Genomic DNA, 26,087 nt, shown 5'->3' on the forward strand with positions numbered 1-26,087 from the left:
GGTAGCCACAGCCGTGAACTACCGCACTGTACTGTGTCTGCTGCTAATATAGACTGGTTGATAAAGAGATAGTATACTCGTAACTAGTATGTATGTATAAAGAAAGAAAAAAAAACCACGGTTAGGTGGTATATACAATTATGGACGGGCTGCCGAGTGCCGACACAGAGGTAGCCACAGCCGTGAACTACCGCACTGTACTGTGTCTGCTGCTAATATATAGACTGGTTGATAAAGAGATAGTATACTCGTAACTAGTATGTATGTATAAAGAAAGAAAAAAAAACCACGGTTAGGTGGTATATACAATTATGGACGGGCTGCCGAGTGCCGACACAGAGGTAGCCACAGCCGTGAACTACCGCACTGTACTGTGTCTGCTGCTAATATATAGACTGGTTGATAAAGAGATAGTATACTCGTAACTAGTATGTATGTATAAAGAAAGAAAAAAAAACCACGGTTAGGTGGTATATACAATTATGGACGGGCTGCCGAGTGCCGACACAGAGGTAGCCACAGCCGTGAACTACCGCACTGTACTGTGTCTGCTGCTAATATAGACTGGTTGATAAAGAGATAGTATACTACTAATATTATATATACTGGTGGTCAGGTCACTGGTCACTAGTCACACTGGCAGTGGCACTCCTGCAGCAAAAGTGTGCACTGTTTAATTTTAATATAATATTATGTACTCCTGGCTCCTGCTATAACCTATAACTGGCACTGCAGTGCTCCCCAGTCTCCCCCACAATTATAAGCTGTGTGAGCTGAGCACAGTCAGATATATATATACATTGATGCAGCACACTGGGCTGAGCAGTGCACACAGATATGGTATGTGACTGAGTCACTGTGTGTATCGTTTTTTTCAGGCAGAGAACGGATATATTAAATAAAACAAACAACTGCACTGTCTGGTGGTCACTGTGGTCGTCAGTCACTAAACTCTGCACTCTCTTCTACAGTATCACAGCCTCAGGTCAATCTCTCTCTCTCTCTCTCAACCCTAATCTAAATGGAGAGGACGCCAGCCACGTCCTCTCCCTATCAATCTCAAAGCACGTGTGAAAATGGCGGCGACGCGCGGCTCCTTATATAGAATCCGAGTCTCGCGATAGAATCCGAGCCTCGCGAGAATCCGACAGCGTCATGATGACGTTCGGGCGCGCTCGGGTTAACCGAGCAAGGCGGGAAGATCCGAGTCGCTCGGACCCGTGAAAAAAAACATGAAGTTCGGGCGGGTTCGGATTCAGAGAAACCGAACCCGCTCATCTCTAGTAATAAGGTCACATTTGCATTTAAAACATTCCACATGTCCAACCAATCAGGAGTCGGCGTTGCCGACGGAGACATCACAATCATCTGCTCCACCTCCTCCTTAGATGAGCCTTCCTCTTCAGACATGTCGACACACTCGTACCAACACCCCCACACACACAGGGATATATTTATATGGAGACAGTTCCCCACTAAGGCCCTTTGGAGAGACAGAGAGAGAGTATGCCAGCACACACCCAGCGCCAACTGACACTGGAAACAAATTCCCAGATAATATAGCGCTTTTTTATATATAATTATCTGTATAATACACTCACTGCGCCTTACAAGTGCCCCCCCCCCCCTTTTCAGCCCTGTGTCACCGTGTTCAGCAGGGGAGAGTCCGGGGAGCCAGCTTCTCTGCAGTACACTGTGGAGAAAATGGTGCTGGTTAGTGTTGTGGGACCAAGCTCCGCCCCCTCCAGCTGCGGGCTTCGGTCCCGCTCAATTTTGTATAACTGGCGGGGGATTTTTATAACTACTGCCTCCGTAGCCTATATATTCTTATATGCCAGTCCTAGAGGTTTATATTGCTGCCCAGGGCACCCCCCCTGCGCCCTGCACCCATCAGTGCCTGCTCGTGTGTGTTGTGTATGGGAGCAATGGCGCGCAGCGTTACCACTGCGCGCTTACCACAGGGAAGATCAGAAGTCTTCTGCCGCCTTTGAAGTCTTCTTTCTTCTTATACTCACCCGGCTTCTATCTTCCGGCTCTGTGAGGAGGACGGCGGCGCGGCTCTGGGACGAATGGCGAGGGGAGACCTGCGTTCCGACTCCCTCTGGAGCTAATGGTGTCCAGTAGCCTAAGAAGCAGAGCCTATCCCTTAAGTAGGTCTGCTTCTCTCTCCTCAGTCCCATGATGCAGGGAGTCTGTTGCCAGCAGTGCTCCCTGAAAATAAAAAAACCTAACAAAATTATTTTTTTCAGAGAAACTCAGGAGAGCTCCCTGTAATGCACCCAGTCTCCTCTGGGCACATGAATCAACTGAGGTCTGGAGGAGGGGCATAGAGGGAGGAGCCAGTGCACACCCATTCTAAAGTTCTTTATAGTGCCCATGTCTCCTGCGGAGCCCGTCTATACCCCATGGTCCTTACGGAGTCCCCAGCATCCTCTAGGACGTAAGAGAAATGGGGAATAGCAGGAATTCTTGTAAGAAGACCTATTCTTCAGAACTGAATAATTAACTACTTCACGTATATTGTTAGGATCTCAAATGCACAGCCAGGCCTTATAAATGAGCTTAAGTCATTGTTATATTTATGCCATGCATACAATATAAATTGAAAGTGACACTAATGGAGGAGAACATGTCTGAGTATAATGTCTGTAAATATATTGGTATTACACAACAGTTTAATAAATGTTATTATAAATCAATTACAAAATAATCTAGTGGGAGTGGAGCATACTGCTGGAGGCAAAAACATTGAAGTAGTTAATGAACTTCCCTATATTTAATTTTTCAAGAGGTTTATGAAACTTTGCTTTCTGAGAATGAAGATCATGGTAAAAAGAGGGTTTTGGGGTCATGCTAAAAAGAGGGTTTTGGGGAGGGGAGGAAGAACTTACTTGCACTAATAATAATAATTTATTAAAGAAGCAAGACGTTTGATCTACTACTCACTCCAAGATATATATTATACGTTACAAACGTAATTAGAAAAATATTTTATGGAGTATGTGTTGTGTGTTCTCAAGTGCCATGTACAGTAGACACTTCTTTTATATGTCCTATTAAAGTGCCAATCATGTTGACAGATTTAAGTTTCTCAGTCACGTTAGTTCCGAAAATGTGTTGCATATTTTGGAAACAAGGTCGAACATGGGGCCTAATTCAGACCTGATCACAGCAGCAAAATCTTTCTCTAATGGGTAAAACCATGGGCCTAATTCAGACCTGATCGTAGCAGCAAATTTGTTAGCAGTTGGGCAAAACCATGTGCACTGCAGTAGGAGGAGGGCAGATGTAACATGTGCAGAGAGAGTTAGATTTGGGTGGGGTGTGTTCAAACTGAAATCTAAATTGCAGTGTAAAAATAAAGCAGCCAGTATTTACCCTGCACAGAAACAAAATAACCCACCCAAATCTAACTCTCTCTGCACATGTTATATCTGCCCCCCTGCAGTGCAGTGCAGTGCACATGGTTTTGCCCATCTGCTAACATATTGGCTGCTACGATCAGGTCTGAATTACCCCCATAGTGAATTTGATGTCCAATCTTTGCATACATTGGCCACAAGAGGGCTCATTAAATCTGTCATTGCAGGAGTGGGTTGCCACTGAAATGGCTCTTTTTAGCTCATACAGATTATCCTAAGCATTTGTATGGAAGTCATGTAGACCATAAAGGACAATATTGCCGCTTTAATTGCTATTAGATCCACCACAATGGTGAATCCACTTTTTTTTCTTTTTTCTCTGTTTATGTAGAATAGAAAGACAAGCATATGGCAAAGTCTTTGGGCCTGATTCAGGGGTGGATGCACAATGCTGTCTCTACTGTGATCATGTAAGCAGCGGGTCTGCCCAAATATGCTAATGACACTACCACAGGGATTTGTTCACAGACACCCACTGACGGCGTCTGATCTGCTGCTAAAAGATGCTCCATCGGTCACACATCGGTTGCATCATTGAACATGTGAGCAGCAAACCTCAGAATGTCCATCACAAGTTAGCCACTGGATCCTCTCCAACTGCGTACAAATGTGCAGTTGCAGGCTCAGACATGCCCAGAAAATGATCGTGACAACACGCCTGCGCTTTTGTAGCCACCCCTGTTACCTCCCTCAGATGCTCACTACCTGTCATTCAGTTTACGAATAAATCCTCACTGCGTCCGCCATTGCAAGTCAAGTGCCACACATGCGCAGTGCGACCGTGATGCATGTATAGTACAAGAGAAATCGCTCAACTGCGCAAACATTCACCTCTGAATTAGATCCATTATCACATGGAAAGTCACTAGACGGAGTCGAAGGGAGCAAATCGGAAGGGGATGAAGTGAAGTGAATTCATCTATTACCCTTATAGGAGAACTGGCAAGGGGCACCAGATCATTTGAGGTTGGGAGATAATTTGTGCAACCAAAAAAGGAACTGCTGCCTAAAAGGACAGTTCTTTTCAGCAAGTGAAATTGAATAGCCTACATGCTTCTCATCCAAATGATTGGACAATTGGAAATAGTCCTATCATGTCTATGTAATATGAGGAGACATTTGCGAAACAAAAGTGAAATAAGAGATACAATATTTAGTTTGCAGTGGGAAAGAAAGACTCCAGTATATGACAGCTGTGACTATGGAAACAAATGAAAACATTTCAGATACCAAGGACTAGAATCATGCCAAGTTCTGCAGAGAGGAAAACTAGCAAACTCTTCATGCAACAATGGAATCAGCTCAGATGAGTAGAAGAAAGGAAGAGTTAAGCGAGTCTCTAGGGAACACAGTACCACATATACTAATATTGCAAAGGTCACAGAGGTGGAGATTCACATTGCAGCAGTCCAGATCTCTAACCAGATCATAGAAATCATCAGATGAAGAAACCTGGACCAAGTTAAGTATTGATATGTGGATCTAGGAGTGTGAATGCAAAAAGCCTCAAAATGCACCTGGTCCTTACTGTTATGAAGCAAAGAGACTGAAGAAAATGAGTAATCGGAAAACAATGAGATGAAAAATATCGGGCATCGGATACTGAGCTACATCTCCTCATAAGGCAAGCCTAACAGGATTTAAGAACTTGCAAGCCACCAATATAGGACCCATAAATAAATTGGGATGTGTTTTAGGAAGCAGCATACTCTTTTTGTTCTTTATTCTGCATTACTATTGCAGTATTACTGTATCAATAATTTACATGCTTCACCTACTTAAGTTGGTCGGCATAAAGACACTATTTATAGAACTGATATTATACTTGTCAGATTCCTTTTCAATTCCATTATCTATCTCATAGGTTCTCAAACTCGGTCCTCAGGACCCCACACAGTGCATGTTTTGTAGGTCTCCTCACAGAATCATAAGTGAAATAATTAGTTCCACCTGTGGACCTTTTACAATGTGTCAGTGAGTAATTAATACACCTGTGCACCTGCTGGGTTACCTACAAAACATGCACTATGTGGGGTCCTGAGGACCGAGTTTGAGAACCTGTGATCTATCTGTTCGAGACTATAAACAATGTTAGTAATGAGTGTTACAGCAACACACGGATTAGTCAGTGAGATAGGAATGCCCACCTATTACCCAGCGGCTTTCCACACCCCGTTCACATATACTAGGAAGGGGCAGCACGTACTGTAGCTATGACAGACAGAGCTAGGTGGTTAGAAGCGTACACATGCCCTAAATGTAATAATCATTGAAAATGCATTTGTATAAACTTCTGTGATTTAAGAAATGTAAAAAACTGCTTATAAAAGGTAGCCAGCTGGGACAATTTTTTTTACTTACACAATAAAATACATAGATTAGTTTTAAAATAGTCACTGGAAGTATGAGAAATATTATATCATATATTTTATTCATATATTGTGATGTTATCAATATACTGTATAGACCGGTATCCAATCACCCGCAATAATATACTACATGTTACTGTATCGCTGGGGGCTATCCTATTGTCCCTGAAAAGCTAGCACGAGCCATGGCTTATTGAGGATTTTGTTTCACCTGCCTCAGGCAGGCAAAATGCCCGAAAAGCACTGGCTTTTCGGGGACGTGAAAGCGAAAACGCACAAGTTTCACTGAACTTGTGTGCTTTGTGCGATAATGGATTCATTTTTGGGGAAAATCGCAACAAAACGTTCAGTTTTCGACGGTAATTGGAAGCTGACCATTGTGTGAAATTGTGGGCATGAGTCCTGCTGGAGAAAAGCACTATATACATAAAATAATAATAATAATAATAATAATAATAATAATAATAATTATTATTATTATTATTATTAAATGTTTCACACATTAGTTTGATAAAAACTTGAATATGTTATTTTGCAATCCCTTGTAAATGCAGACTTTTTCAAATCTTTTTATGATCTTGACATACTGTAGTGGCCATACCTCCCAACATCTTGAAACACAGGCCCTCATTCCGAGTTGTTCGCTCGGTATTTTTCATCGCATCGCAATGAAAATCCGCTTAGTACGCATGCGCAATGTTCGCACTGCGACTGCGCCAAGTAACTTTGCTATGTAGAAAGTAATTTTACTCACGGCTTTTTCATCGCTCCGGCGATCGTAATGTGATTGACAGGAAATGGGTGTTACTGGGCGGAAACACGGCGTTTCAGGGGCGTGTGGCTGAAAACGCTACCGTTTCCGGAAAAAACGCAGGAGTGGCCGGAGAAACGGTGGGAGTGCCTGGGCGAACGCTGGGTGTGTTTGTGACGTCAACCAGGAACGACAAGCACTGAACTGATCGCACAGGCAGAGTAAGTCTGAAGCTACTCTGAAACTGCTAAGTAGTTAGTAATCGCAATATTGCGAATACATCGGTCGCAATTTTAAGAAGCTAAGATTCACTCCCAGTAGGCGGCGGCTTAGCGTGTGTAACTCTGCTAAATTCGCCTTGCGACCGATCAACTCGGAATGAGGGCCACAGTCAGGACTTTTAGGACATTTACTCCTGAAAAGGGGGCGTGACCTCTGCAAAAGGGGATGTAGCATCACGGGAATGCCGCTCTCTATGAACGGCTGGCATGCCCGCAGTCCCTCTGTCTCCCATGATTAGACACTGTGCGCATGTGCACAGCATCTGTTCACCGCCGAGCAGACAGTAACAGGGGGACTCCCAACTGCCCCACCCACCATGGGACACTCCCTAAAAACACGGGACTGGGCTGCAGGGGGAGGATAGAGTTAGGCTTCCGGGGCAGGGGAGAGGTTAGGTTTATGCACTAGGGGAGGGTTAGGGGATAGGGAGAGTGAGGAAATTCTCTCTGGAATGCTCCTGCTGAGATATCGCCACCAGAACTCATCCTCATGTTACAGTTGGGTCCCAGAAGAAGATGCTGGAGCCACCGGGACAAGGTCAGACATCACTAGACCACCAGGGACCGTTTGTCGAAAGTTCATAATTTTGACATATCATCCAGGTAGACATGAGGAATGTTGACATTGCCACTGATGACATGCTGAGCATGTCAGATCGACATTTTATCTGACAAGCTAAAACCAGCAGATATCGTGGTCACACAGTGAAATATTCTCACAGTATATGGCACTATATCTCCATTCCTTCAATAATTTTGAATTTGGCACTGGCAACAATTGCAGCTCACGACCAGAGTACAGGGTGTCACGCTGCTGGAGAAATGTCCGTATATTGCTGCTGAGCTCTCATCGGTCCACAATGCTGGAGGCTGTTAGGGGGTTATCACAGTCAGACTGGATCCTTCACTGGGGTGCCTTAACGCATTTCTCGGCCTGTAGCACTGGCCGTTTCATCCCTTCTGATGAAACGGCCAGTGCAACAGGCCGAGAAACGCGTTGAGGCACCCCAGTGAAGGATCCAGTGTGACTGCGATAACCCCCTGACAGCCTCCAGCATTGTGGACCGATGAGAGCTCAGCCGCAATATACGGACATTTCTCCAGCGGCGTGACACCCTGTACTCTGGTTGCATCGAGCCGCCGCACACCCGGCTCAGTACAGCGTTCAGAACGAACAAGTTCTGTGCCATCGGATAACACACATAGGAGGAACTGGTTCTACATACCGTTTTCATTCAAAAGTAAGGCAGCAGCATAACGCCGGTGTCCGTTATTTCACCTTTGGGACACTGTTTATCTGGCTCGACAAAGCCGCTTCTAACATTTCATGCCGTTTGCACAAGCCAAAAGAGAGGTGAGACTACATTTGTAACAGTGACACACCAGAGGTACCTCTTATAAGTCTCCCTCGTCAATTACCTGTTCATCCGTGGACGCACGGTTGAAAAACTACCAAATATCATTGTGTTTTCAACAAAGTCTATTAAGACTCATCTCATGCTTCTTCAGGTGGTTTATTGCAGTCACATTTAATTCTATTTATGTGATCTTTCATAATTATTTTTTATCCACTTATTAATAAGTCATCATATGTATGTACATTTGTATTTTTACTATAATTCATGTGTTTAATGTAACACTGCTTTTACTATTTTTAGTAATAAACAAATTCATTCTTTAGACTCATTCAGCGCTCCCATTTCTTTCTATATCTCATTTATGGATGTCAACTGACCGTTTTCTTGGAGTGGTAGGTTAAACGCAGGTGTGTCCAGGAGTTTGCAGGGCGGGCGTCTGACGTCAATTCCGGGACTGGACAGGCTGAAGTGATCGCAAGGGCTGAGTAAGTTCAGACCTACTCTGAAACTGCAAAAAACTTTTTCGTCCTGCTCGGCTGCACATGCGATTGCACACTTGCAATGTGAAAATACACTCCCCCGTGGGCGGCGACTATGCATTTGCACGGCTGCAAAAAGTAGCTAGCGAGCGATTAACTTGAAATGAGGGCCATAGTCAGGTGTATGATTAACCAATCATACTGAACAGGTTATACTGATCATCATTTTCAAAGGTAGGTTGAAACACAGTCATTAACTGAAACAACTGTGGAGGAGGCTTAAAACTTGGTGAGAAACAGCCAAACTGTGCTACAAAGGTGAGGTTGTGGAAGACCGTTTCTTTTCACAGGTCATACACCATGGCAAGACTGATAACAGAATCAAGACACAAGGTATCAGCAATGTCTCTCCCAGGCTAAGATTTCAAAGCAGACTGGGGTTTCAATATGTGTTGTATAGTGATGAGCGGGTTCGGATCCTCGGGATCCGAACCCCCCCCCCGAACTTCACCCATTTTACACGGGTCCGAGGCAGACTCGGATCCTCCCGCCTTGCTCGGTTAACCCGAGCGCGCCCGAACGTCATCATCCCGCGGTCGGATTCTCACAAGATTCGTATTCTATATAAGGAGCCGCGCGTCGCCGCCATTTTTCACTCGTGCATTGGAGATGATTGTGAGAGGACGTGGCTGGCGTCCTCTCAGTTTCTATGTTCAGTGGGCTGCAAATTGTGCTGCAAATATCTGCTCAGTGTGCTGCAAATGTCTGTGCTCAGTGTGCTGCAAGTGCAAATATCTACGTTCTCTGCCTTAAAATCGCTCCATATCTGACTGTTCTCAGTGTGCTGCAAATATCTGTGCTCAGTGTGCTAATTGCTTTATTGTGGGGACTGGGGACCAGCAGTATTATATAGTAGGAGGACAGTGCAGAGTTTTGCTGACCAGTGACCAGTGACCACCAGTATTATACATTCTCTGCCTGAAAAATGCTCCATATCTGTGCTGCATTGTAGTATATAGTAGGAGGACAGTGCAGAATTTTGCTGACCACCAGTATAACTATATATATAGCAGTACGGTACAGTAGTGCACTGCTCTACCTACCTCTGTGTCGTCAAGTATACTATCCATCCATACCTGTGGTGCATTTCAGTTTTGCACAGTTTGCTGACCACCAGTATATGCTATATAGCAGTACGGTACAGTAGTCCACTGCTCTACCTACCTCTGTGTCGTCAAGTATACTATCCATCCATACCTGTGGTGCATTTCAGTTTTGCACAGTTTGCTGACCACCAGTATATACTGTACAGCAGTACGGTACAGTAGGCCACTGCTCTACCTACCTCTGTGTCATCAAGTATACTATCCATCCATATCTGTGGTGCATTTCAGTTTTGCACAGTTTGCTGACCACCAGTATATAATATATAGCAGTACGGTATAGTAGGCCACTGCTTTACCTACCTCTGTGTCGTCAAGTATACTATCCATCCATACCTGTGGTGCATTTCAGTTTTGCACAGTTTGCTGACCACCAGTATATAATATATACTGTAGCAGTACGGTACAGTAGGCCACTGCTCTACCTACTTCTGTGTCGTCAAGTATACTATCCATCCATACCTGTGGTGCATTTCAGTTTTGCACAGTTTGCTGACCACCAGTATATGCTATATAGCAGTACGGTACAGTAGTCCACTGCTCTACCTACCTCTGTGTCGTCAAGTATACTATCCATCCATACCTGTGGTGCATTTCAGTTGTGCGCAGTATATATGGGCCCTCATTCCGAGTTGATCGGTCGCAAGGCGAATTTAGCAGAGTTACACACGCTAAGCCTACGCCTACTGGGAGTGTATCTTAGCATCTTAAAATTGCGACCGATGTATTCGCAATATTGCGATCACAAACTACTTAGCAGTTTTAGAGTAGCTCCACACTTACTCTGCCAGTGCGATCAGTTCAGTGCTTGTCGTTCCTGGTTTGACGTCACAAACACACCCAGCGTTCGCCCAACCACTCCCCCGTTTCTCCGGCCACTCCTGCGTTTTTTCCGGAAACGGTAGCGTTTTCAGCCACACGCCCATAAAACGCCGCGTTTCCGCCCAGTAACACCCATTTCCTGTCAATCACATTACGATCGCCGGAGCGAGGAAAAAGCCGTGAGTAAAAATACTATCTTCATTGCAAAGATACTTGGCGCAGTCGCAGTGCGAATATTGCGCATGCGCACTATGCGGAATTTCACTGCGATGCGATGAAAAATACAGAGCGAACGACTCGGAATGAGGGCCCTAGTAGTACTGTAGGCCATTGCTATTGATATATTACTGGCATATAATTCCACACATTAAAAAATGGAGAACAAAAATGTGGAGGGTAAAATAGGGAAAGATCAAGATCCACTTCCACCTCGTGCTGAAGCTGCTGCCACTAGTCATGGCAGAGACGATGAAATGCCATCAACGTCGTCTGCCAAGGCCGATGCCCAATGTCATAGTAGAGAGCATGTAAAATCCCAAAAAATAAAGCTCAGTAAAATGACCCAAAAATCTAAATCAAAATCGTCTGAGGAGAAGCGTAAACTTGCCAATGTGCCATTTACGACACGGAGTGGCAAGGAGCAGCTGAGGGCCTGGCCTATGTTCAAGGCTAGTGGTTCAGCTTCACATGAGGATGGAAGCACTCATCCTCCTGCTAGAAAACTTAAAAGAGTTAAGATGGCAAAAGCACAGCAAAGAACTGTGCGTTCTTCTAAATCACAAATCCCCAAGGATAGTCCAATAGTGTCGGTTGCGATGCCTGCACCTCTTTTTCCTTTCATTTTTCTTTGCATCATGTGCTGTTTGGGGACTATTTTTGGAAGTGCCATCCTGTCTGACACTGCAGTGCCACTCCTAGATGGGCCAGGTGTTTCTGTCGGCCACTTGGGTCGCTTAGCTTAGTCAACAGCTACCTCATTGCGCATCTTTTTTTCTTTGCATCATGTGCTGTTTGGGGACTATTTTTTTGAAGTGCCATCCTGTCTGACACTGCAGTGCCACTCCTAGATGGGCCAGGTGTTTGTGTCGGCAACTTGGGTCGCTTAGCTTAGTCACACAGCTACCTCATTGCGCCTCTTTTTTTCTTTGCATCATGTGCTGTTTGGGGACTATTTTATTGAAGTGCCATCCTCTCTGACACTGCAGTGCCACTCCTAGATGGGCCAGGTGTTTGTGTTGACCACTTGGGTCGCTTAGCTTAGTCACACAGCTACCTCATTGCGCCTCTTTTTTTCTTTGCATCATGTGCTGTTTGGGGACTATTTTTTAAATCTGCCATCCTGTCTGACACTGCAGTGCCACTCCTAGATGGGCCAGGTGTTTGTGTCGGCCACTTGGGTCGCTTAGCTTAGCCATCCAGCGACCTTGGTGCACCTCTTTTTTTCTTTGCATCATGTGCTGTTTGGGGACTATTTTTTAAATCTGCCATCCTGTCTGACACTGCAGTGCCACTCCTAGATGGGCCAGGTGTTTGTGTCGGCCACTTGGGTCGCTTAGCTTAGCCATCCAGCGACCTTGGTGCACCTCTTTTTTTCTTTGCATCATGTGCTGTTTGGGGACTATTTTTTAAATCTGCCATCCTGTCTGACACTGCAGTGCCACTCCTAGATGGGCCAGGTGTTTGTGTCGGCCACTTGGGTCGCTTAGCTTAGCCATCCAGCGACCTTGGTGCACCTCTTTTTTTCTTTGCATCATGTGCTGTTTGGGGACTATTTTTTAAATCTGCCATCCTGTCTGACACTGCAGTGCCACTCCTAGATGGGCCAGGTGTTTGTGTCGGCCACTTGGGTCGCTTAGCTTAGCCATCCAGCGACCTTGGTGCACCTCTTTTTTTCATTGCATCATGTGCTGTTTGGGGACTATTTTTTAAATTTGCCATCCTGTCTGACACTGCAGTGCCACTCCTAGATGGGCCAGGTGTTTGTGTCGGCCACTTGGGTCGCTTAGCTTAGCCATCCAGCGACCTTGGAGCACCTCTTTTTTTCTTTGCATCATGTGCTGTTTGGGGACTATTTTTTAAATCTGCCATCCTGTCTGACACTGCAGTGCCACTCCTAGATGGGCCAGGCGTTTGTGTCGGCCACTTGGGTCGCTTAGCTTAGTCACACAGCTACCTCATTGCGCCTCTTTTTTTCTTTGCATCATGTGCTGTTTGGGGACTGTTTTTTAAATCTGCCATTCTATCTGACAATGCAGTGCCACTCCTAGATGGGCCAGGTGTTTGTGTCGGCCACTTGGGTCCCTTAGCTTAGTCACACAGCTACCTCATTGCGCCTCTTTTTTTCTTTTCATCATGTGCTGTTTGGGGATTATTTTTTTGAAGTGCCATCCTGTCTGACACTGCAGTGCCACTCCTAGATGGGCCAGGTGTTTGTGTCGGCCACTTGGGTCGCTTAGCTTAGTCACACAGCTACCTCATTGCGCCTCTTTTTTTCTTTGCATCATGTGCTGTTTGGGACCTATGTTTTAAATCTGCCATCCTGTCTGACACTGCAGTGCCACTCCTAGATGGGCCAGGTGTTTGTGTCGGCCACTTGGGTCGCTTAGCTTAGCCATCCAGCGACCTTGGTGCACCTCTTTTTTTCTTTGCATCATGTGCTGTTTGGGGACTATTTTTTAAATCTGCCATCCTGTCTGACACTGCAGTGCCACTCCTAGATGGGCCAGGTGTTTGTGTCGGCCACTTGGGTCGCTTAGCTTAGCCATCCAGCGACTTTGGTGCACCTCTTTTTTTCTTTGCATCATGTGCTGTTTGGGGACTATTTTTTAAATCTGCCATCCTGTCTGACACTGCAGTGCCACTCCTAGATGGGCCAGGTGTTTGTGTCGGCCACTTGGGACGCTTAGCTTAGCCATCCAGTGACCTTGGTGCACCTCTTTTTTTCTTTGCATCATGTGCTGTTTGGGGACTATTTTTTAAATCTGCCATCCTGTCTGACACTGCAGTGCCACTCCTAGATGGGCCAGGTGTTTGTGTCGGCCACTTGGGTCGCTTAGCTTAGTCACACAGCTACCTCATTGCGCCTCTTTTTTTCTTTGCATCATGTGCTGTTTGGGGACTATTTTTTAAATCTGCCATCCTGTCTGACACTGCAGTGCCACTCCTAGATGGGCCAGGTGTTTGTGTCGGCCACTTGGGTCGCTTAGCTTAGCCATCCAGCGACCTTGGTGCACCTCTATTTTTCTTTGCATCATGTGCTGTTTGGGGACTATTTTTTAAATCTGCCATCCTGTCTGACACTGCAGTGCCACTCCTAGATGGGCCAGGTGTTTGTGTTGGCCACTTGGGTCGCTTAGCTTAGTCATCCAGCGACCTCGGTGCAAATTTTAGGACTAAAAATGATATTGTGAGGTGTGAGGTGTTCAGAATAGACTGAAAATGAGTGGAAATTATGGCTATTGAGGTTAATAATGCTATGGGCTCAAAATTACCCCCAAATTCTATAATTTAAGCTGTTTTTGAGGGGGTTTTGGAAAAAAAAAACACCCGAATCCAAAACACTCCCGAATTCGCCAAAAAATTTTTAGGGAAGTTTTGCCAAAACGCGTCCGAATCCAAAACACGGCCGCGGAACCGAATCCAAAACCAAAACACAAAACCCGAAAAATTTCCGGTGCACATCACTAGTGTTGTACAAGCTGTTTTGCAGAAGCACAAATAAACGGGCAACGTTGAGGACCGTAGATGCAGTGGTCGGCCAGATAAAAGACACATCGTGCTTACTTCTCTTCAAAATTGGAAGATGTCCAGCAGTGTCATCAGCGTAGAACTGGCAGAAACCAGTGGGACCCAGGTACACCACTCTATTGTTCGGAGAAGTCTGGTCAAAAGTGGTCTTCATGGAAGAATTGCGACCAAAAAGTCATACCTTTGATGTGGAATCAATGCCAAGTGACTCAGCTATGCACGGAAACATACGAACTGAGGTGCAGAAAAATAAATTGATAAAAATAAACTATTAACACTTCTATTTTTAAAAGCATGCTTCCTCCTATTTTTTACAGGTGGCACTTAATTTTATGCAGCACTCATTTTATTATATACACTCCAATTGTATGTTCTATATAGTCAATTGTATGTTCTATATGTATGCTCTGTATGAGTATGTAGTGCAATCATAGCTTTTTGGACACAGGTCAAGGGGTTTCCCCTGTACATACCCTCCTTTGCGGCCTCTACCGATTGGCTGCTGGTTCATGAGCTGTGATTAGCCTGCGGCCTGTGCCGAATTTAAAATGCTGGTGACGGCTGCTGTCCATGGCTGGCTGTGGTCCACGATCTGCAACCAGGCAACTCGGTGTTCCCGGCAATCAGGTGGTACTTGGAGGCAGGAGAAGCAGCAGGAGTAGCTGCCATCTCCCACCATAAGCCAGTCTTCCTGTCCCATGTGCACGCCTCAGTGGATGCCCTTCACTACCCTGCCAATGTCCAGCCACCCTGACCTGTGCCCCGCAGGTCCAGCATTCCCTGTACAGTGCCACCCATGGTACATCCTTTCCTACCGTTTCCCCCTCCCCACCAGTCCTGCCTTCCCTGTCCTGTGCACCCACAGGTTGAGACTTCCCTGCCCAGTGTACACCCCATTAAAGGTCTAGCAATCTCTGTGCCCCCAATAGATTCAGTCCTCCCTATCCCGCAGTTCCCCTTGTCCTAGCCCTCCCTGCCCTGCCTCCCATGTTCAGACCTCCCTGCCCTGTGCCCTCCAAGTCCTGCCCTCCCTGCCCTGCATCTCCTTTTTTTAGAAATTGGTTTACACAACCAATTGATGCCTCAACTCTTCTGTAGCTCCTCCCACATTATCTACAGCTCCACCCACCCCTTTTTTGGGGTGCTCTCTCTTTTGTCAGTCCCGGGCCCAGCAATATGTGATGGCAGCCCTGGTTCCGCAGTAATAGAAAAGAAGCTTAACTGGGCCATAAAGTACCACCAGACTAGAAGCATGTCTTCTACAACAATGAATCAATATTTTAAATCTTTTTTTTATCATGCATGTTTTGCTATTAAAGTGATTGCTTTTACAATTAAGCCTTATGACCAGAGGCGTAACAAGGGCGGTCTGAGCACGGCTTGTGCCTGTGTGTCGTGACAGACCTGACGGGGGGTGTACTATTCGATGGAGTGTCATCCATCCAGGTATTTTAGTCAGAGCGCACTCCGTTGACAACTGTGCTGGTGCAAGCAATTTGAACCGTCTGATCTGTCTCTCCCAGATCCGTCAGTATTTACATGCGGTCACTGAAGGGGGCACTCTCTGGACTTAAAATAGGGAGCTAAGTGTGGGGAGCTAACTGTGGGGACCGATGGCCGCCACGCCCCGATAAGGACTGCACAACTCTGCCAGGGGGGTTCCGTGTTACCCCACTAGAGATGAGGCACAGGGCAGACATACATGGTGCCTGCTCATTATGCTGCTCTACTGGGCCTCTGCTCATCCACAGGTCTCTCTATCTCTCTTCCTCATGTCTCTCTCTACCCCCAGCTCTGTCTCTGCCCCAGCTCTATCTCTCTTTGCCCCAGGTCTCTCTCTGACCCAGGCCTCTCTCTCTCTCCCACTCTCTGACCCGGGTCTCTCTTGCTCTCTCTCTCTCTCTCTCTGCCCCAGGTCTCTCTCTCTCTCTCTGCCCAAAGTCTCTCTATCCCAGGTGCCTCTCTCTTTCTATCTACTCCAGGTTCCTCTGTCTCCCTGCCCCATTGTGTCTTTCTCTCTCTGCTCCATATGTGTTTCTCTCTCTGAGCCATGTCTCTCTCTCTCTGCCCCATCTCTTTCTCTTCTCCACATCTCTCTCTATGCCCCAGGTTTCCTTCTGTCTGCCCCAGGTTCTCTTTTTCTCTCTGCCCCAGGTCCCTCTATCTCTGCCCCACCTCTCTCTCATTTCCATGTATCTCTCTCTGGCCCAGGTGTCATTCTCTCTCTGCTCAAAGTCTCCCTCTCTGTCCCAGGTCTCTCTCTACACCATCCCTCTGTTCTCCAAGTCTCTCTCTCTCTCTCTGCCCCAGGTTTCTCTTTCTCTGCCCCATCTCTCATTCTTCTCCAAGTCTTTCTCTCTGCCCCAGGTCTCTCTCTCACAGGGCAAGATGTATTAACATACATCGCCGCCCCTCGCAGCGATGCTAATCGCATATGTATAATATAAATATGCAATTAACATTGCAATGCGGTGACGGAGGCCCCCAGCGATACCTTTGAGGTGGTGTACAGGGGGTCTCCCTCACCTCCCTGGGGTTGCCATATCCTCCCTGCATCCCATGCAGCCTCCTCCTCCCTGCAGCCGGAAGGACCTCCGGCTGTGTTGCTAGGGGGAGGAGGAGTTTGGGTTCTGGGACCAGGGCTATCTTAACGGAGGTATGCCAGGGGGATCGGTATCAGCAGTGCGGCGGAGGTGGCAGGTTGCGGCGGCCGGCGTTATGAATCCCATAGGCTTCTATAGGATATCGCTATCTTTTGATGGCGATACCCTCAGGGGCGAAAACGCAGTGGCCCGGTGGTTAGTACATATGAAAATGCGGTAAAACCCCGGGAAAATGGGGGTTTACTGCATTTACCCTTTAGTACATCCCGCCCTCAATCTCTGCCCCAGGTCTCTCTCTCTGCCCCAGGTCTCCCTCCCTGCCCCATGTGTGTGTGTGTCTCTCTCTCTCTCTCTGTCCTATGCATCTCTTTGTCCTTCCCGACTGAAGGCTCCTTGCAGACAATTGCTCTGTGTCCCAGTGGGATCTGATCAGCTGCCAACTACCCTAGTTACGTCTCTACTATGTTTACACTAGAAATGAGATGACTAAGAGTAGATATGATTAATATTTACAAATATATAAAAGGGCAATATGTGGAGTTATCATGTGAGTTGTTTATTAAGAGACCTCTACACAAAACGCAAGGACATCCGCTAAGGCTTGAGGAGAGTAAAATTCGTACTCAGCGTAGGAAGGGATTCTTCACTGTAAGGGCAATACGAATATGAAATACACTGCCAAAGAAGGTTGTAATGGGGGACTCAGTCAATGCATTTAAAAATGGGTTAGACAAATTTCTAACTGAAAAAGATATACAGTACGAGGATATAGCCTTTTGACCTAAATAGAATAGAGAATGCAATATAATTCAGGTTGAACTCGATGGACTACTAGTCTTTTTTCAACCTCACCCAACTATGGACCTAATTCAGAGTTGATGGCAGCAGCAAATTTGTTAGCAGTTGGGCAAAACCATGTGCACCGCAGGGGGGGAGCAGATATAACATATGCAGAGAGAGCTAGATTTGGGTGGGGTGTGTTCAAACTGAAATCTAAGTTGCAGTGTAAAAATAAAGCAGCCAGTATTTACCCTGCACATAAAGAAAATAACCCACCCAAATCTCTGCACATGTTATATCTGCCCCCCTGCAGTGCACATGGTTTTGCCCAACTGCTAACAAATTTGCTGCTGCGATCAACTCTGAATTACTCCCTATGTTACTATGTTACTTATGATCTTAACGGTCAAACATGGAGGAGCAAGCTTGATGATTGGGGTCACTTGTGCTCTCTGTATGATGCAGCACCAATACACACTGGTCTAAGCCTAGTTGGTCAAGGGCTCATCCTTCAGCCATATAATGAAGCACAACATACCTCTAGGCTATGGGGGTCATTCCGAGTTGATCGCTAGCTGCCGTTGTTCGCAGCGCAGCGATCAGGCTAAAAATCGGCATTTCTGCGCATGCGTATGCACCGCAATGCGCACGCATGACGTACGGGTACAAAGACCTTTGTGGTTTTGCACAGGTTCTAGCAAAGCTTTAAGTCGCACGGCACAACGCAAGAAGATTGACAGGAAGGGGGCATTTCTGGGTGGCAACTGACCGTTTTCAGGGAGTGTTTGTAAAAATGCAGGTGTGTCGGGGAAAACGCAGGCGTGGCTGGGCGAACGCTGGGCGGGTGTGTGATGCCAAAAGCCAAACCTCCAACGTTAGAATCAACGCACACGAAGAGTAAGTCCAGGGCTGGTCTTGTTTTGCACAAAATGTTTTTGCAGGCGCTCTGCTGCACAGGCATTCGCACTTCTGTAAAGCGAAAATACACTCCCCTGGTGCGGCGACTATGCATTTGCACGGCTGATAAAAACTGCTAGCGAGCGATCAACTCGGAATGATCCCCTATGTCAGAACTACAGTTGAAGAAAAGAACAAGACAGTACTGTATGCTTCAAATCATGGAATGATATTTCATTTCCATTGTGGAAAGAATGCCACGTGTGTGTTCGGCGGTTCTATCTGCAAAAGGTGGCTACTTTGAGTCAAAAATCAGAGAGGTTATCTGCCTTTTCCTTTGCTTTAACAATCAACAATAGTCACCCACCAAGGACATTTTCTCCAAAAGATATTGGTGGTCATTCCGAGTTGTTCGCTCGTTGCCGATTTTTGCTATGCTGCGATTTGTTGCTAAATGCGCATGCGCATGGTATGCAGAGCGCATGCGCTAAGTTATTTAACACAAAACTTAGTAGATTTGCTGGTGTTCCTGCGGCGCTTTTCAGTCGCACTGCTGATCGGTGAATGATTGACAGGAAAGGGGCGTTTCTGGGTGGTAACTGAGCATTTTCTGGGAGTGTGCTAAAAACCGCAGGCGTGTCAGGGAAAAACGCGGGAGTGTCTGGAGAAACGGGGGAGTGGCTGGCCGAATTCAGGGCGTGTTTGTGACGTCAAACCAGGAACTAAACAGACTGAGGTGATCGCAATCTAGGAGTAGGTCTGGAGCTACTCAGAAACTGCAAGAAAATATTTAGTAGCAGTTCTGCTAATCTTTCGTTCGCTATTCTGCTAAGCTAAAATACACTCCCAGAGGGTGGCGGCCTAGCGTTTGCAATGCTGCTAAAAGCAGCTAGCGAGCGAACAACTCGGAATGACCACCATTCTGCGTTAAGGATAACTTGACCATACTTCAGAACTTTTCAGAAGATACATTTAATCTACGAAGATCCTACATATTCTCCAACTAGGCTCATTATGTGAAGTTAAATGTGTAGTTGGCATTAATACTATTTTTCATGTATATCTGAGCTTATCTGCAACACTGTGCTACAGTGATAACTGTATTGCAGTAGCTCCATCTCACAGATTCCTTGTCTCTTCACATTTTCCATGCAGCCACTAGACAAGATCTCACTTGTCTTATCTAGTTTTGGGTACATCCACCTTTCAGGCCTGAAAGCACTATAGCACTGAGCTACAGTATATTTCATTAGAGCAAATAAGTTTCAGTTGAGAACACTGTTCAGTATTATAAATGTAATATGCCTGAGCGCAATTGTAAGTGATTACATTTCCACCATGAGAAAATATATTAAATGTATTTTCTAAACAGCTTAAAATAGAAAAAAAATCACTGTATATTTTTTTTGCTGCTGGAAGTGTTGCAATAAAACAGATTAAGATAATCTACAGTATTATGGTTCAGTTTTCATCAACACATTGATTATGGCTTAGATATTATTTCTAAAAAGAGGCAAATATTGTGCAGACTTTCATATAAAATCTAAAACAGGGAAAGAATTTAGTAGTTTTAATACAAACAATTTCCTGCAGTGTTCTATGATGCATTTGTAATGTCTAAAGGAATTCACATGGATTGGAGGCTTGTGGCAGTAGAGGTTTATAGTCTTATAATACAAATTTAAACCGGTTAGTTTGTGTGACTGAAATGTACAGATGCAACTCTTTAGTGTGTTAACTAACTTTTTAATTACCAGTTCAAAAGCTAATGCCCAAGCATATAACTTGTATTTCCATGGTGCAGTAGAGATGTGAGAAACACTTACTTGCTGATATAATTAAATAGGGCTCTGTGGAATTCACTGGTAAAAGTAAATAGCTCTCAGCAGGACTATAAAACAAAGTAATACTTAACCACCATGTAAGCCTATGAAATACTTAATAGTAAACTGTACCTTGCATGGTTCACTAGGAATACTCTGCATGTGGTTACTGAAAAGCCAAACCATTGGAGCTGCGCAGTATTTGCTGCAGGTGTCTCTGCCTGCCTGCAGAGCTGGAGTAATCCTCTGCTGGTATCATTAGAGCAGGTTTAATCTTGTTACATGTTCTCTATAATAGGACATGTTCATTTAGTATCATAGCAAAAGTGGAGCAATTTTGGAGTTGGATAATTGCATCACAGATATCAAAGGACACGTACAGTAACTTGAAAAGTTTGATTGTTATTCTTTGATACATTCTGTGTGTTGAGGTTTTCCAGTTTATATGGATGCTGGGGAGGGTGTGTGTGAAGATTGGAAGAGGTTCCACCACTGACTCATTTCTGACAATGTTTTTAGTAAGTCTGTGCCCCCTAAACCTTGTGCTATGAGCTCCTCAGGGAGGTGTTATGTAAAAATGTTAGGAGGTTGAGCCCAGTTAAAGTAATGCAGATATAATTGCTTCAAATGGGTCTACCAAGTCATGCTGACCTATGTGCTCAATATATTTCAGCAAATGTAATAAGGATAATATTAGGGTGACAAAGTTCAGATGATATGCCTAAATTGCATTCACCAAATGTAGTAACTAATTTGTTGGGCAAAACTTCATCTAGGATGCATTTAATTAAAGTATAAGCAGGAACACGGTAATTGTATAAGTGCATTGTATAGGCAGGAATTTGATTTGTTTGGGATCTTTGGTTTTTATCTGCATTAACTTATACCAGTTATTTCTCAGTGGTCATTGCTATATGAAGGCATATTCTTCTTTGTTACAAACTAGTGGTTTTCAAGAACTGCAAGTAAAAAACTTAATTTAATTAAGGTATTTCAATGAGTACCTCAATCTATTTTGATATTCTTTAAGATACCAAAAATATGGCAAGAAAACATATGAAATAATTGATCCTATTTCTCTAGAAATAGTGCAGCTCAGTTATTCTTTATGACCTGTCACACGTCTCCCTCTCTGGTGTAAGCAGGTGCAGACTGATATCTTTGTACAGATAATCGTATTTTAGGATGCACATTGCAAGCTCAACAGTGAAGAAGTCATTATGCCAGGTCTCGTGTATTTGTAGCTGGATATATGAGTACGTTGGCACCTTTGTCAGTAAAAATGACATTTCTGGATGATTACAGTTGTTGAATTCATAATTTGTAACAGATACAAAAGTTCATAACAAACATGAACAAATAGTTCTCTCCATATCTTTTCCAGGGTGCAAGCTGGCATGTAATGTTATTAAGGTTTGTTTATTATTGGGTTGGTTATGTTATTAAAGTATATTTGTAATATGAGGCTAGACTATAATTTGTTGAACAAAAAATGTACTGTACATGCATTGGGTATCACTTTTAAAAGTGAACCGAATATGATTTAAATGAATAGCTTAATACACATATATCTGAATTAATTTACAATTATCTGAATTTATTTATAATTAATATAAGAATGAAATGAGTACTAAAACATTCATACTAAGGCCATAGTGATTTCGTAAAGAGAGAAGGTAGGTAGTGCTAAATATGACTTTGGCCACAAAAGGAAGAGCTCAGTGCCTGTATCACTGTGTGTTTGTGGGTACTTGCAAGCGTTCAAAATATACTTACTGTACCTCTTTCTCTGTATATACTATTTTACGTGGAAGTCATACAGTACATACAGCATTCTAGTATATACAATGGACACAGTCTTAGAACGGTCTTGGCACCACTGGCTTAACATGTGCAGATATAGAGTCAAACACTAAACACTGATGAGTATAGGCTCAAGTTAAAATAATGTTTTCCTAATACAGATTGTTTTTACAAATACATTATTTTAGTTATGATATAAATTACATATAATATGTTATTATTGTACTTGTTATTATAAAAGCTGTATTTTTGATGATTGCAATATATTTGTACACAAGGGACTGTCACTATAGTAGTTTAAATAGTGCTAAACAGTTTTCCATGTAACTGAAAAGAGCATTATGTACCGTATAATGTAATGTTTAAATAAAACGTAATTAGTCAGTAAAGTACTATAGGTGTTGGTGTGACTTTTTGAATGTGAGAAATTGATGAACAACACAAAAACATCCTGTATAGATTTACAAATTCTAATATGTCTCCTGTGATATATATCTGTGTCTGTATATGTGTGTGCATATAATACACACTTTATATACAGCATGATTGATTATTTATATATATATATATATATATATATATATATATAGTGTATACAGTATTATATATATATATATATATATATATGATACACACTTTAACATCTACATGTCAGCACATTTGTTTTATGCATTGTATTGAATGTATTGTAATACTGACTACACTTGTTGGGCAACTGTGATATTTATTACTTATGTTGCAATTCATGATTATTAGTCACCCGAAACTAGATAGTAACAAGCAGTGGGGGAAAATCTGGAAATCTTCCTAACTTTACTGAAACCTGGAGGAGAAACGCAGACTTGTAAATGATTGTGTAATGGTATATAATATGGTATACAAATGAAAACAATCTATCCAGATGTGTTCCATAACATAATTCTTGAAAGATTGCAATGTAAACTAACTCAATCAGATAATACATATATCTCTCAGTCTTGGTGGATGATCAACCTTTTCAATGTGACACTGAAATAAAATGCTTAGAATAAAAAAAAATCTTTAATGCTATAAGCTATAATTTTGGGAGTAAACCTAGAACAATAGATTGTTTCAATATGGTTGGTCTCAGGAATAGCAGAGTTATACATGAAAGATAAAAATGATGTTTCAGTCTTGTCTGAGTGATAAATCTATGAATTTTATAAAACAATGGAATGGATGGTAAACAAATGAATGCTAGATTTTATTTGGCTAAAGCCTGATCTTTATTCCACGAAACTATTTGTCACACAAACCTCAGGGAAAGTCCTAAGAGTATGTCAATTGATTATCTATAGACAATAATGTGCAATTACTGTATGTTGTCTGACATTTTTTTTAATACTTACTAAAAATACCCAAGTCAAGGGCAGCAGAAAGGCAGAGGCGGCAGGCTGACCCTTACATTTAATAGGAGGGTTTGGAATACAATGCCAATTTTAATTTGGTGTATCTTCTATGACAAATTCATTATAACTATTAATTAAAGAATAGGATACTGTACAGGTGTTTCTTATGCAGAAGACGCAAGAGGTGACCAGTGAGGCCATAGACCACTGTGGCTGTAGGGAAGGGGGTGACGATAACTAGCTTGGGGGAAAATTGAGAAATCCTGTCCTATTGTGAATTCCTACTGTGTAAACCTTTTGGACTCTTTACAGGGTTAAAGCATCATAGCTATAGCTGCTACTGTTCTGCTATGACAGCAGGGAGCTTTCAATTATCAGACGTCTATAAATCTTGCCTGTCATCCTTACATCTCTGGCATGTTCCTGCCTATACTACCTGTGGTCATTTCTCTTCAACTCAGATTCTGAATATCTATAGCGAGGAAGCCTTTGATACAGCGGCTGTAGCTGAAAGTATCTTCTGTCTACAGTACCTGCTGAGGTCTCAGCAAATGGTCCCTCAACTGAATAGAAACTCATCAATGACATAACAACAGGGGATGCACTTTCACAGAATGGTCTATACACTGACAATAATGTCTAACTTCTCACATTTCATCCACGCATCAGTGTACAGTTCACATAATATATATTATTTGGATACATCGCTTGTGGAGAACTTTATACACACATTACAGCTGTCACACCATCCTGGACTGCACCACAATTCACTTCATCTTATAGTCAGGGATTCCTGATACAAAAATAATAAGTACATAGCTCCGACAGGTGATTCTCACTACCTAGTGCCACTGCACAAGTGAGTTTGAGCAGCTGATATTATATAATTAATTGCAATTGTCTATAGTAGTAGTAATAGTATCATAGTAGTATCACTAACTTTTCATTGTTTGTGTATGGCATGTAACATTGTTCCCTGACATTAGCTTATCCCCTAGCAGCCCATTATTGTCCTACCTTCGTCTCCTGCGCTTGATTCTTGCTTATGTGCTGAAGATGCTTCCTTTAGATTTATCAGTGTGTTCCATTGTTACTGGGATCCCCTAGGTGCATTTGGACTTGTCTGCTGACCTTGTCTCTTCTGCCAGTGCATCTCTCAGTGACACAGTTTTGGTGATCTGGTCACAACTGCCTGTAGTGCCACTCTGTGCTGTTTCTTTATGGATGTGTCTCTGGCTGATTCTCTCCTCTCTTTCTGAAGTTGCTCTGGATAATGCAGTTGCATACACAGCCACTCCCTGAAGTCACTTTTCCACTCCCCCCTCTGTCCATCCAGAGGATTTACCTCTTTCCTATCATCTATTCCTTTGCAATGGTTTTCCATCTGTAAGGTGTAGAAGTTTTTAACACAATGCTACCTTTTGCCTTGCTGCTTTGGGGGACAAGTGAGTGAGGGATCACAGGGCAAAGTTCAAAGCCAATTTGCTAAGCTCTAGGTGGCAAACTAAAACAAAAAAAGGCAAAAGAGCTGCTGCTGTAATAGCTAAAACTAAAATGTCTAATGGATTATGTCTGATTAACTCTTACATACTGTCACAGCAGAAATGAACAGGACATTATTCCATCTAGTCTTAATTCCATTCATATTTTCATTTGTTGTTCCCTATCCCAAACTGAAACAGTTTAAACAATTCTGCTCAGGCATGTTTTAATTATTCCCTACCACATCTGCTACATAGACAGTACTGACTGCTACTGTTGCTGTCATTCAGTAATGTTAAAGACTTGAATTATGGGTTCAGTGAAAATCACTGTCACTTTTCTGAGCTGCATTCAGTTATAGAAAATGTGAGGACACCGTGGAATAAAGTGAAACCACATTTTTGGTACACACTAGTACAATCCTGCAACAATGCTGCACAGGTTTCTTTATTAACTTTGTACCTCTGCATAAACAGACAGCATATTATTATTATTATTATTATTATTATTATTACCAGTTATTTATATAGTGCATACATATTCTGCAGCGCTTTACAGAGAATATTTGGCCATTCACATCAGTTCCTGCCCCAATGGAGCTTATAATCTCTATTCCCTAGCACATTTATACACACACACACACACACACACACACACACACACACACACACACACACACACATTCATACTAGGGTTAATTTTTGTAAGAAGCCAATTAACCTATCAGTTTATTTTTGGATTGTGGGAGGAAACCGGAGTACCCGGAGGAAACCCACGCAAGTACGGGGAGAATATACAAACTCCAAACAGTTAGGGCCATGGTGGGAATCGAAACAATGACCTTAGTGCTGTGAGGCAGTAATGCTAACCATTACACCATCCATACTGCCGTACTGCATATGTTGAGCGCTTTATATAAACTCCAGTATTTGTTCTC

General features: G+C 43.6%; 1 protein-coding gene across 2 annotated transcripts in view; it reads right to left on the minus strand.

Moving 5' to 3' along the window:
* WNT10B (Wnt family member 10B) overlaps positions 1-26,087 on the minus strand; it is a 258,906-nt gene that overhangs the window by 120,462 nt on the left and 112,357 nt on the right. Inside the window, exon 1 of one of the 2 annotated variants that reach the window (XM_063952712.1) lies at positions 24,686-24,952. The exons of the other annotated variant lie outside the window; for it this stretch is intronic. The gene's annotated coding sequence lies outside the window, so the exon portion shown is untranslated. Of the gene's footprint in view, positions 1-24,685; positions 24,953-26,087 lie in introns of those variants that run through there. 2 annotated transcript variants of the gene reach the window in all.

This window comes from Pseudophryne corroboree, chromosome 2 (genome assembly GCF_028390025.1).
Source record: "Pseudophryne corroboree isolate aPseCor3 chromosome 2, aPseCor3.hap2, whole genome shotgun sequence".
In the NCBI taxonomy this organism is placed as follows: domain Eukaryota; kingdom Metazoa; phylum Chordata; class Amphibia; order Anura; family Myobatrachidae; genus Pseudophryne; species Pseudophryne corroboree.